The 13,476-nt window shown below is 37.2% G+C and overlaps 1 non-coding gene across 1 annotated transcript; it reads left to right on the top strand.

Annotated features, from left to right (window-relative positions):
• Positions 1 to 7,961: 7,961 nt before the first annotated feature.
• Positions 7,962 to 8,068, top strand: LOC141688057 (small nucleolar RNA R71). Its single transcript, XR_012561525.1, has one exon. It is a non-coding gene; the product is annotated as a small nucleolar RNA R71 (small nucleolar RNA).
• The last annotated feature ends 5,408 nt before the right edge of the window (positions 8,069 to 13,476 follow it).

The following is a 13,476-nucleotide window of genomic DNA, read 5'->3' as shown; positions in this document are numbered from 1 at the left end:
TATTGATGGTTTGAGCTTCCCTTCAGCGTTCTTGAGGTCAGAAGTACCAAGAAATTCAAATGGTATGTCCAGCTTTTGCTTCCAGGGAGAAGCGTTCAGATATTGTAATTGCTCGTTGCTATCTTCATCATCGTTGTCAAAATCCCCCACTAAGGCCTTTTCCAATGCATCAGACATTAGCATGTGATCGAGTTCCGAAGTAACCGCAGAATCAATCACATCCACTTTTAAGCACTCCTCATCTTTTGTAGGGAATTTCATTGCCTTGAATACGTTGAAGGTCACATCCTGATCTTGGACCCGTATAGTAAGTTCCCCTTTTTGCACATCTATCAAGGTACGACCAGTAGCCAAGAAAGGCCTCCCCAAGATTATGGGAATCTTCTTATCTTCCTCAAAATCCAGAATAACAAAATCTGCTGGAAAGAAGAGCTTATCCACTTTGACGAGCACATCCTCAACTATGCCCCTTGGGTAAGTAATGGAACGGTCAGCCAATTGTAGTGACATGTACGTGGGTTTTGGATCAGGCAGATCAAGTTTTTTAAAGATCGACAACGGCATCAGATTAATGCTTGCTCCCAAATCACAAAGGCACTTGTCAAACGTCAGATTGCCAATTGTGCAAGGAATGGTGAAGCTCCCTGTATCTTTCAGTTTTGGTGGTAACTTTTGTTGCAGAACAGCGCTGCATTCTTCCGTGAGAGCAACGGTTTCAAGGTCATCCAGTTTCACCTTCCTTGAAAGAATAGTCTTCATAAACTTCGCATAACTAGGCATTTGTTCCAGAGCCTCAGCGAAAGGTATATTGATGTGAAGTTTCTTGAACACCTCCAGAAACTTCCCGAACTGTCTATCCAGCTTTTGTTGCTGCAATCTCTTAGGAAAAGGTGGTGGAGGATAGAGTTGTTTCTCCCCTGTATTAGCCTCAGGCAGAGTGTGTTCAACAGTAGTCTTCCTTGGTTCCGCCGCTTTCTCCTTTTGCTTAGATTCTTCACCTCTAATTTCAGCTTCTACTTCTTTTGCCTTTTCAGCATCAGCTACTTTTCCAGACCTTAAGGTAATAGCCTTGACTTGCTCTTTAGCTTCCTTCCTGCATGGTACTTCCGTGTCACTGGGAAGAGTGCCAGGTTGACGATTGAGCACTGCATTGGCTAATTTCTGCAGATGAAGGATGATATATTTTCTTTTCTTTTCTGCTGTGTTCTCTTTTGTTGACTTGTGTTCTGTTCGAAAAAAATGAATAAACTGCTTCTGCTTCTTTTTAATCAATAGCCGAATAGAATGAACTGGCATGACAATCTCTTTTGCCCAGCAAGACTTTCGGTAGGACTATCTCTTTGAACTGGCAAGACAATCAGAATGAACTAGCAAGACTTTCGGTATGATAATCAATTGTCATACCGATTGTCATAGTAGTTCAAACAGATTGTTTTTGCTAAAAATAAATAGATTTAAATCCTATACTAATTCTGGTAAGACAATTCTTTTGAATTAGCATGACTTTCGGTATGACTATTGATTGTCATACTAATACAATCAGTTGTCTTGTTGAATTAAACAGATTTTTAAACCAATTTAAATTCTAAAAATTCTTAATATTAATTCAGAATTAATTAATCAATTAATTCAATTAATCAAATAAATTAATCTTTGCAGATATAATTTATTTTCTTACTTAAATTATATGACTTAATTAATTAATAGAGAATTAATACTAATCTTGAGCAGCATCCATTCTTCTGTAAATCTTCTGAAAATCACTGAAAATTATGAATCAATTCCACCACTTCAACGTTGACACTCGATGTACTGTCTGGTTCATGAGTGACTAACTTCCGTGACGTTTCTTCATGTCTTAACTTTGATACTCTGATTTTCTTCAGATTAAATCCTTGTAATTAATGATACTCTGACAGAATTGTGGATTTAATCACCGAGGCATGATCAATTTCTTGAACTTCTTCCAGTGAATAAATTCCTCAAGTCTGTAGATGAACCTTGTTTCTGAATCCTTTGACAGATGTTACTCTGTGAGATCTCTTTGACGGTAGATCCACTATTTACTTATTACATTCTTATTTGAGTTGAGTTGAATCCTCGAATATACAAATAGGGTATGACATATGACTTACAAGGATACAAGTCTTTGTCCAAGAAATTGACAATTTCCACTAGTGCTCTTTCTATCAACCCTGCATCCAGCAAAATCGGCATCTATGATCCAACAGCTTCAAATCTTGTTCCCTTAGGATACCATAATCCCAAGGTTGGAGTCCCTTTTAGGTATCTGAAAATTCTCTTCACAACCATCAAATGTGATTCTTTTGGATTGGCTTGAAATCTTGCACATAGACATGTTACAAACATAATGTCTAGTCTACTAGCAGTCAAATACAGCAAAGGACCAATCATTCCTCTATAACCTGAAATGTCTACACTTTTTCCTTTTTTTATCTTCATTCAACTTTGTAGCTGTAGACATAGGTGTTGATGCTGGTGAACAATCAACCATACCAAACTTCTTCAATAAATCTTTAACATACTTGGTTTGGTTGATGTAGATTCCATCACTTCTTTGACTGACTTGAAGTCCAAGAAAGTAACTTAACTCTACCATTATACTCATTTCATATTCACTCTGCATGAGTTTTGAGAATCTTTGATATAGCTTTTCATTAGTAGAGCCAAGAATGATATCATCTACATAGATCTGCACTAGGATGTTAGGTCACACAACACTGTAGAAGGGGGTTGAATACAGTATAGAATACAATCAAATCGATTTAGAACACAAGTAACAGAAAATAGATGTATTCGATATACTAATCTCTATTACAATGGAACTGTTCTCTCTCAGTAATGAACAAATATCACGAGAGCTTCTAGGTTACAATGTATGATCTTCTCGATGATCGTAACACATATAGTGTAAACCTATCTCTGTGTTTATATAGATACACAGTTACAAGATAACTTCTAATTGATATGAAATATAATTCTGTCTCCTAAAATATATCAATCAGATATCTTATATAATTCTTCTAGTCCTCTAACTCTATCCATGCATATTTTCTTCTGTATTAGTCTCGATCTTCTTTCCTGTAAATCAGCTTCCTTCCTTAAATGTTAGTCCTCCAGTACTTAAGTTCTGATATCCATCTTCTGATATTATCTTCTGATAATCTAAGTCCTGATATCCTTAAGTCCTGACTTCCAGTAAGTCCTGATTCCAGTAAGAACTGATATTTCCTCTTTGTTAAGATCTGAAAACTAAACATGAAACATATTAGACATGACATCTCAAATATATCCAACAATCTCCCCCAACTTGTAAATTATGCAAGAATGTACAAGTTAATAGATTTGATGATGTCAAAAACATTTAAGTTCAAATGCAATAAGAGTTTGATAAGACTATTTATTACAACTTACAAAACATTCAGCTTTGCCAATATCACTGAATCAATCTGAATCCACAATGATTCTTAACAACATCATTTATCAGATTATCTTCAGCTTTCCTCAGAACTTCAGCTAACTGTGCTTTGACCTGCATCAGTTCTTCTTCTTTACTATCACCAATTTGATAAATGGTTGTTCTGAGAGCTTGAATGAATGTTATTTCAAGTCCATCACCAAGTCTGATAACCTTAGGATGTGAAGAGTTTTCATTATAACATAAACATCTTCCTTTCAGAATAACTTCCACCTTAGCAGAATTCTTCAGCATAGGAATTTCTCTTCCATCACCTTTAGTAATCATTGGACTGTAATGAGAAGTCTTTGTACCAGAGATTCTAAATAGATCTCTTATAGCCTTCAAAATGTATTCTGACCATCTTCTTGTAACATCAGATTTTACTTCAAAAAGATAGTGAATATGTTGAAGCTCTCTAACAGACTTCTTTAGTACATCAGTATCAGCTAGTCTATAAGTCCTTCCATCATTGAGAAATAAGATCAATTTCTCTTTTAGATTCTCTTTGTCATGAGCATCTATCACAATTTGAGTAGACAACACCTTGTCAAGGTGCCTTTGTTTGATTTGTTCATATGGTTTGTCTGTCAACATGAAAGGATCTCTTAGAGTAACCTCTAATCCTGTTTGAATCTTCTATTCGTCAGAACCTAATCCAGCTCTATCTCTAGGTTTCTTGGCTCTCAACCCAAATGTAGCGAGTTGATTAATCATGAGATTGGATTTTGGTTCAACTGGAGTAGCTTTCTTCCATAACGGCTTCTTCTTATCAGCAATTATCATTTTCTTCAAATCAACTTGAGCATTGTCAGTAGTTGATGTCTTGATAGCTTGATCAAAATTTGTTGTTTCTTCTGTACCTTGATGTCCTTTATTCTGAACAACAACTTGAGCAGTGTCAGAGGTTGTTTTAGATTCTTCAATTATCTTTATTCTTTTCAGAATTTGAATAGTTTCATCTTCAACAAGATTATCATCAGTTACTTGAACCATTTTGCACACTGGTTTCATCAAATCTTGAGAAGTTTTCAAGTCCAGTGACTTGGTTGGTTCATCAACTTTTCTTTTACCTTTGTCTTTGGGATCACTCTCAGTCTGTGATCTAGTCTTGAACTTTGAAGTTTCAGAATTTGACTTTCCCTTGATCACAATACCTTTTTCTTTAGGCCTTGGAGGTTTCTTTGCATCAGAAGCTTTAGACTTAAGATTTATCTTCTCAGCAAATTTAGCTTCTTCTTCCTTGAGAGTTTCTAAATCCCTTCCTGGATTGTGTTTCAGAAATAATCTTCTAGCTATCTCCTCATCAAGTGTCTGGATTTTAGGATTTTTGTAATAAACAGTAGTCTGCTTCCCCTTTAACTTCAGAGTTTGCAAAAACTTCTGAGAGTCTTGAGATCCTGACTGAATCATAATATCAGAACTTGACATCAGACTTTGTTTATCAGCACTTGACTTTAGTCTTTGAGCATTCACAGCATCAGAACTTGACTTGTTCTGAATAGAAGATTTTCCTTGAACTTTTCTTTGACCTCTGCTCTTTTCAAAGTTTCCCTGGTCATCACCTTTATCATCCTTTTTCTTCAGTTCATAAGTAGGTGAGCATTTGGACTTAACTACCTTCTCCCCCTTTTTGGCATCATCAGGAAGTAAGAGAGAAAGAAGAAGTTCAACTGAAGATTGGATTTCATCCAATTGAGCTTTCTGAGAAGCTTGATTAGCCAAGACCTCAGCAATTTGGGCCTGTTGCTCCTCTTGAGTTTTCTCAATGGCTTCAACTTTTTCAAAAATAGGTCTGATATACCTGTTCTTATCAAGCTTGAGTTGTAGATCGAGCTTATCAGCTTTTTCTCTGAGTGTATCAACCTTTTCATGAGTAGAAGTATGTAGACCTTGAAGATGTTTTGTAGACATAACTGTGATCTTGAGTTGTGTCTTAAAATCAGCATTTGTGAGCAACTCATCAGCTTTTGCAATATGCTCTGTCAGAACTTTAGAACATGGAATAAAATCTGATTCATTCCACTTCTTGGTCCACTCAATACCTCTGTGAGTATCCTCCCAAGGAATATGTGCTTCCTTTTCAAAAAATTTCTTCACCAATTCTTCCTTGCCCAAATTAGGAACTGGATACTCAGTAGAAACACTGTCATCAGAACTTGAGGAAGACTCATGTTGTTCTGATAACTCAACAGTGTGTGAAGCAACTGGAGATTCAGGAATAACATCATCTAAATTCTGAGGATCAGAATGTATCTCTAGAGCTGGTGTCTTTGATGTAGATGGAGCTTCTAGATAAAGAACTTCAGGTATATTCAAATTATGAATATCTATTTCAGAATTTTCAGTTTATTCTTTAGCATCATCTGTAGCTTTAATAGGAGAGACAGGAGGGGTAACAACTGTATCATTATCAGTGTCTTTGGCTTGAGCTGGAAGGGCTTCAATGATAACTGGTTCTTGTGAGATCAGAGATTCCTGATCCCCTTCCTCACCTTCTTCAGTATCTTCTGATGGAGCCTTAGCCAAATATCTCTATAACACCCCCAAATCCGGGGTCGGGGATCCGGGTTGTCACGAGTTCCATTTCCCTTAATAACACCCAATCTTAATAAACAATCAACTACTCCGTACTGTGACCCCAAAAATTAACACACACCACAAGTTATAGTCTCAGATATGAATATCCAAAAATAACACGAGTCATTTTATTCCACAATTATTTGCCATTACACCTTAAAAGGGTTTCTGAATAAATTTACATTTTCCTTGCCATTATTACAATTCATAAATATACATAAGTCTGGTACATCAAAAGTTGAAAGCCTAGCCTATTGGTAGATCCTACCTCATCTAAAACGGCATCAATGCCTACAGGAAACTACGGAACGTTTCCTATTCGTTCGCGAATTAGGAGCTTGATCCTGTTCATCTTGTCTATCTGTTGTTGTGTGATGAAAGAAGAAAGCAAGGGTGAGCAACACGCCCACCGAAATAATATGTATAATAATTAACAATATATGAGCATTCTCATAATACTCATGAAAGTCTTGGTCGAGAAGAAATGAACCAAGTTTGATCTCTTAACGCGAACAAGTCGCAAAATATTCAGTATATATGTACACATACTTTTCAAAATCTTGGAAGTCCTCTTCCATGCATAATAAACACAGAGTTCCAGTTTATAACTGTATAAAAATATCGTTGCAAGGTGATCTCATATATCTAACCTTGTCTCAACATTTTTCTGAAAATCTTTGACATGCATAAGATAATCATTTACTAGATATAAGTTTAAAAGATGAAGTTAAAAGATACTCCAATATACTTATATCTTTTCCGAATACTACTTGAACTACCACCGTTCAAGTTATAATTAGTTTCAAAAGTTCATCACATAGATGAGACTACAAGACAAGATTTGAATAGATTCAATCTTTATAATATCATTCAAAAGAAATGAAGTTACGAGATACTTCATTAAGTCACGATATATATATATATCCATATATATCTCTCATACATTTCCTGAAAACCTCTGTCATGTAAAGTATGAACAGAGTTTGTAACATCCAATGAATTTTGGAAAGGAAAAGAATTTTGGCATAAACCCGATATCTTGCTGATCAGGCAAAGATTCCAATAAGTAACCTTTTCTACTGTAGATGGATGAATTCCTCGCCGGTCATCACCCTGGCCGCATTAGGACCTAACGCTAGACCGTTACCCGGCCACTCACGCGTGGATGGACTGTTACCCAGCCTCTTACGCCTTCATAGACCGTACCCCGACCTGTCGCTTATGCCGACTCAATTAGATGGACTTACTTCCCGAATGTTGGGCAAGTAATCAAATTGTTTTCTCAAAACAGCAACCTCGTTGCGAATATAAAATACACCACAGAGCCGGATCCCTAAGATTTTGAGCGAGTATTTAAATCCCTTTCGAAGGGAAGATCTTAAATATAAAAATGAGTTTTGGGGATCCCCTCTAACTTTTAAAATTCATTTTGAAGACTCGAAATTTTTTTTAATAATGTTTGGAGTAATGCTGATTTAATAAAATAAATCAGTCCCGATATATTAGAAAATATCTTAATAAGTAATGCTGATAATTATTCATATACTGAACAGATTCGTTGACAAGAGAACACTGATCCGTAGCATGAGAACCTGCACAAAGCTCACAAACCATAGCTATTTGATTAACTCCATACGTAGCCAGAGAATCAACCTTCATTGATAGCGCTTGGAGCTGGGCTGCAATAGCGGTGGCTGCATCAACTTCCAGAATACCTGCTACCTTGCCTGACATCATCCTCTGAGTGGGGTTTTGATGCTCATTTGCAGCCATCATCTCGATAAGATTATACGCCTCAGTATAGCTTTTAGCCCATAAGGCGCCTCCAGCTGCTGCATCGAGCATGGGCCGAGATTGGGCCCCCAAACCATTATAAAAACCAGTGATTACCATCCAATCCGGCATTCCATGATGTGGACATTTTCTCAACATTTCCTTGTAGCGTTCCCAAGCCTCGCACATAGACTCCGTAGGTTGCTGCGCAAACTGAGTAAGAGCACTCCTCATAGCAGCAGTCTTTGCCATCGGATAAAACTTCACCAGAAACTTTTGCGCAAGATCTTGCCACGTAGTGATGGACCCAGCTGGTTCAGAATGTAACCAGTCTTTAGCCTTGTCCCTTAGTGAGAATGGGAAAAGCCTCAACTTGATAGCCTCATCAGTCACGCCATTATACTTAAAAGTGCTGCAGATCTCGACAAAATTCCTTATGTGCATGTTGGGGTCTTCAGTTGCCGCTCCTCCAAAAGAAACAGAATTCTGCACCATCTGAATAGTGCCCGGCTTGATTTCAAAGGTGTTAGCTTGAATAGCCGGATGAAGGATGCTTGACTGAATGTCATCAATTTTAGGCCGAAAAAAATCCATAAGAGCTGGATCAGCTTGAACAATACGATCTCCCATGTTTACTGGTTCTTTCTGCTCAATTCCTGAATCCGAATCCTCAAAATCTAACTTCTCCGGAATATCAAGAACTTCGTCTGTCTCCTCAGCTGTATCTAAAGTCCTCTTGCGAGCACGAGAACGAGTTTGCATAAACGCTTGCTAAAGTACCTGAAACACAACCAGAAAAAAATAAGTAACTACTACGTCCTAATCACTGAGTCCTAATGACCAATGATGGTAAGTACATAAACTAAACAAATACGCCGAGTCCCCGGCAGCGGCGCCAAAAACTTGTTAGGGCGAAAACACGCGCTAATATTCACGCAAGTATACACGTTCGCAAGTAATATAGAATACTTTCTAGTTCGTTCCCTCAGAGACTCAGACTAAATTATTGTCTAATTAAACTCACTCACCAATGTATGATTACTTCTCAATGTTAAGATAATAACACTTAAAATTGTTGATTAAATATTAACTATAATTAACTACTTAATTAACCACTTAACTAACACTTCAATTTATCAATAATAAAACACTCATGAGATCACAACTTCATTATTACTTCCTTCTATAGCCATTGTTATTACCTTTAGCATGTGACAGTGATGATATTAATCGAATAACACGAAACTGATAAAAGCCAACTTTCATTGTACTAATACCATTCTACCAAGCATCCACAATTAAGATAGAAGTTGAATAGTCATCAATTATGTTGAGTTCCTATATGTCTACAGAAATTGACAACACAACGATTTAAGCACAAGTTATTCCTTTTTGATTACATAGGGCAAATAAAACTGTTAGAGTTACCCACTAATCATGCACAACGTACATGAACCTATGCTAGCATGGCAAGTTCTAAATCTCAAGATCCATCGTCGCTTCACAAGAGATTAACACCCTATCTTATATGTTCGCGACGCACATAAGACGAATACGCACAACCAATACTAGATATCATGCAATCATCACACACTAAAGTATTAAACAATTAACTAAAGAATTCCATAATAAATCCGTTGCAACCCCATGATCACGATTAGCCCATAATAGAACTTATCGCCATCATGGGTTCATATGAAATCATGATAAACAAACACAAGAAAATAATAACTAAACTACTTATATTAAAACAGAGTACGTCACAAGAGTAAATAAGTCAAAGCAAGAAAACTAGCATCCAACGTTACAACGAAACAAGAATCACAAGAAAATATGCTTCCTCTTCGTTGCGGTGTGCTAAATCGGTCTTCTTCCTTATCTCATTCGCTTCTTGCGTAAAACACAATCTAAAACATAATCCCCTTAATACTCTCTGTGAAAACGTCTCAAATCTACCTATATAATAGTCCCATAAAACTCAGATTACATAGAAGTTGGAAGCCAAACAGAAGTAGAAGTCTAAAATAATTTATCTTTTTCCCCGACCCTGCGCGGCCGCTCAGCATAGCTGCGCGGGCGCGCAGGTTGCTGCGCGGCCGCTCAGCATAGCTGCGCGGGCGCGCAGGCCTCCACTGGAAAAAATCCAAGTTTGCTCCGTTTCTTCGCCGTAATCTGCCCATTCCTTTCCTCTCGCAATGGTAAACACATGCCAAGGCTTATTCTTGATGATTCCTCCCCCGAAATGCAACTAATACCCTGAAATGCATAAACACTAGAAAAACGCATCAAATACACAAAATACTTGATTTCAAGACACCAATTTAAGCCATTTTAAGACGTTCTAAGTGGTATAAAATGCCACTTATCACTTGTGAACAAGAGTTGTAGGCCATCTCAATACCTTTCCAAAGAGCTATAGAACATACTATTTGAATGAGTATTAAAGGAGATATGGTAGTTTGAAGTTGCTGCTCTGGTTTTGGCCGAGAGCTTTTGTTCTTGGAAAGCAAAAGTCAACTTCTAATTTGTGTTTTGTGATTTGTTTTGCCTTGGCTTGGTTGTTTTGCATTTGTTTTGATTAATTACCTTTTAACCATGGTGAAATTTGTGTGGTTTATAATCAACCAACACTTCCTTCCCTTTTGGTCATGCTTATGTCATCCTCCCATGTCATCTTCGCACACTTGTCCTCTTCTTGTTGGTGTGATGACATCATCATCCACTAACTCTTGGATTAACTCCTAATTACTTGGCTAATGACCGCTGATCTGTTATACGGTTCGCTTAACTTTCGTTCTCGTTTATCGTTTGAGGGATCATACCCGGGATCTTATTACTTGGGTTCCCTTAACCTTTCTCAATACATTATATTCCTTTTATGATCCTCTCTTATAATCCTTGAATTTAAATCCTTTTAATCATGTGACCTTATACTCAATTCTTTCGGTATCTGGTGGATTTTCGGGAAAAATCAAAGTGTTCGAATTTGGATTCTGACGATCTTTACATACACTTATTTACTTTATGGGATACTAATACGATCTTAGAATTTCCATAACAGTACTCCTATATAGCGTGGTCTGATAATTTTCCTTAATCAGGATCATCAGCAAAAGTTACTATTCATCCGTGTTTCAAAAATTCCAAAAATTGGGGTTATTACAGTCTCCCCTCCTTAAAAGGATTCCATCCCGGAATCGGATAGAAAATGAATAGGGTTGCTCTCTTAGCATTGCACTTTCTAACTCTCAAGTCAATTTTCCCACATTGTGGTTCTACCATCAAACTCTGACTAGTTTGATAACCCTTCTCCTAAGCACTTGTTCCTTTTCAATCTATAACCTTTCCCGGTTGCTCCATATAGGTTACGTTTGGTTGCATGCCTATGCGCTCATATGTTAACTTCCCAATATGACTTAATATGTCCAAGGGTCTAACAATTCGTGGGCCTAGCTTTCCTTTCTTTCCGGACCACATCCCTCCTTTCCAAGGGAATACCTATAACAGCACTAGGTCCCCTACTTCCTACTCTTTTTCATTTCTTGTCAAATCAATATACTTCTTATATCCATCTTGGGCTATTACCAGCCGTCCTTTGATTAGATCTATTATATCCTTGGTCCTTTGGACTACTGCGGGTCCGAGCATCTTGCGCTCTACAACTTCATCCTAACATAAGGGAGATCGACATTATCTTCCCTTAAGGATCTCATAAGGCGATATCTCAATACTGACATACGATCTATTATCGTAAGAAAACTCAATCCGTGTTAAGTGATCGTTCCAATTTCTCTCAAGTCTATTACACAGACTCTCATCATAGCTTCTAGCATTATAGCTTTTGCTTCTCAATACCCATTCTTTTCCAGTTCGTAGTCATTACTATCTTCCGTACATAATACTATACTGGTTACACTTTTGCTCGTTAGCATTCTATAACCTTTTAATAATTGCGTCAACCTTAGTATCACGAACGCGTTAGATTCAGAATACCACCGCACTGATACTACTCCTTCCTAGCTGCTTCTATCTTTGAAAGCTTGATCCATCGTATAGAAGTAAAAGAATTTATTGAGAGATCACTATGATCATGAACACTTGTTATATCGCATAATTAGTACAGAAGGTGGCCAGCCTTTAGTACTTGACAAGCAATTAAACAACATGTGGTATCCTACTAGGCTTCTATCACATAGATAGATAGTCATTCGGCAATACCTCCCCTTCTGGAAGGGTTGTTCTTCTCAGCTTACATGAAATGAAAAGGAGAGAAAAGAACGAATTGAAGAGAATCGTATATATATAAAAATACTGCCACAAAATATCTGGCTTGAAATCTACCTCTGAACTATAGAGGTTTGTTATAGGAGAACAAAACATATACGTATATATATCAACATCAAGTATTATAGCATCGCATTTCACATGCCTAAATATTTTTGCTATCCCGTCCATCATTCTATGGACCCATGCTCTTGTACGAGCTTATACACAATCACATTTGAAACTCCCTCGACATCGAAATTGAATCTGGGATTTCATTCTAGACATCATCGTTATTAGAATTCTATGCTTGCACCGCAACCTTCCTCGTATAGTAATACGACTCTCTATCGATAAGAAGGAATAAGTATTTAATAGGTAGATAATCGACTTAATTAGCCTATCAATGATAACTTATACACCACCACGACTCGATTAGTGGTACTTAATCTCAACATTCATCACCATATAACTCTCGCGGTTGTAATCGGCTCATTATTCAAAGAATCATTGATGCATTACTATAGTCCACCACGGACCTACAGTAATCATTTGTTTTCCTTGGAATCTTAATAGCTAACCATACGGAGTCCATACCTGTCGTATCGAATTCTTCTAAGGAGGTAACATGATCACCGCTCATGATTCATGAAGAACACTCCTGAACTTGACACACATATGACATGAAGCAGATAAAATTTCAGAAGAGGTTCAATGAAAGCAACGATAGCAGGTTAATACCATTATTAACCATATGTCTTTATTAGTAGACATGAAGCTCAAAGGTTCATTTAGTCCTCTCGTAACATGGTCCTGGTTTATCTCAAGATAGGACCTTCTAAAATAGATAGGCCGCTCACAGTGCTAACATGAATTAAATCTTTACCAAACTACTATTACGGTTGAGTATCGTACAATCATCAGAAGAAATGTCAATCTTTCAAACCATAATACAACCTTCACGGCTTTAACCATCGTCACTGTATTCCTCTGGCACGTGTGCTTATAATTGTCCTCTTACACTTAAAGTGTCGGCCACCTCTATGACCTTTCCTGATAGTAAAATTTCCTTACAATCAATGTCATTTTTTTTAACCACCTCCAAATAAATTTTCTACCTCATTTCAATCACTGCTTATTTGAAAATGCTTTTCTTAAGTCCTGGTGAGAAGAAAAAAAATCACCATTTTTTTTTCCATAAGTCATTGCCTTAGTCTTTAGATGTGAACATTGCCACGACTGACTCTCGATCATACTTAGGACGTCTCTTATCTTGGGTCCTTCTTGTTTTCACCAATATCGACCCTCATTGGGTCGATCTATACTTTCTTATGGTTCAACACGTGCCCCACCTGGCATTATTATAATTACGTCATATTTCC

Source organism: Apium graveolens, chromosome 9, assembly GCF_009905375.1.
Source record: "Apium graveolens cultivar Ventura chromosome 9, ASM990537v1, whole genome shotgun sequence".
In the NCBI taxonomy this organism is placed as follows: domain Eukaryota; kingdom Viridiplantae; phylum Streptophyta; class Magnoliopsida; order Apiales; family Apiaceae; genus Apium; species Apium graveolens.
Note: the sequence above shows the minus strand (reverse complement) of the source record. Positions and strands in the feature narration are given on the sequence as shown.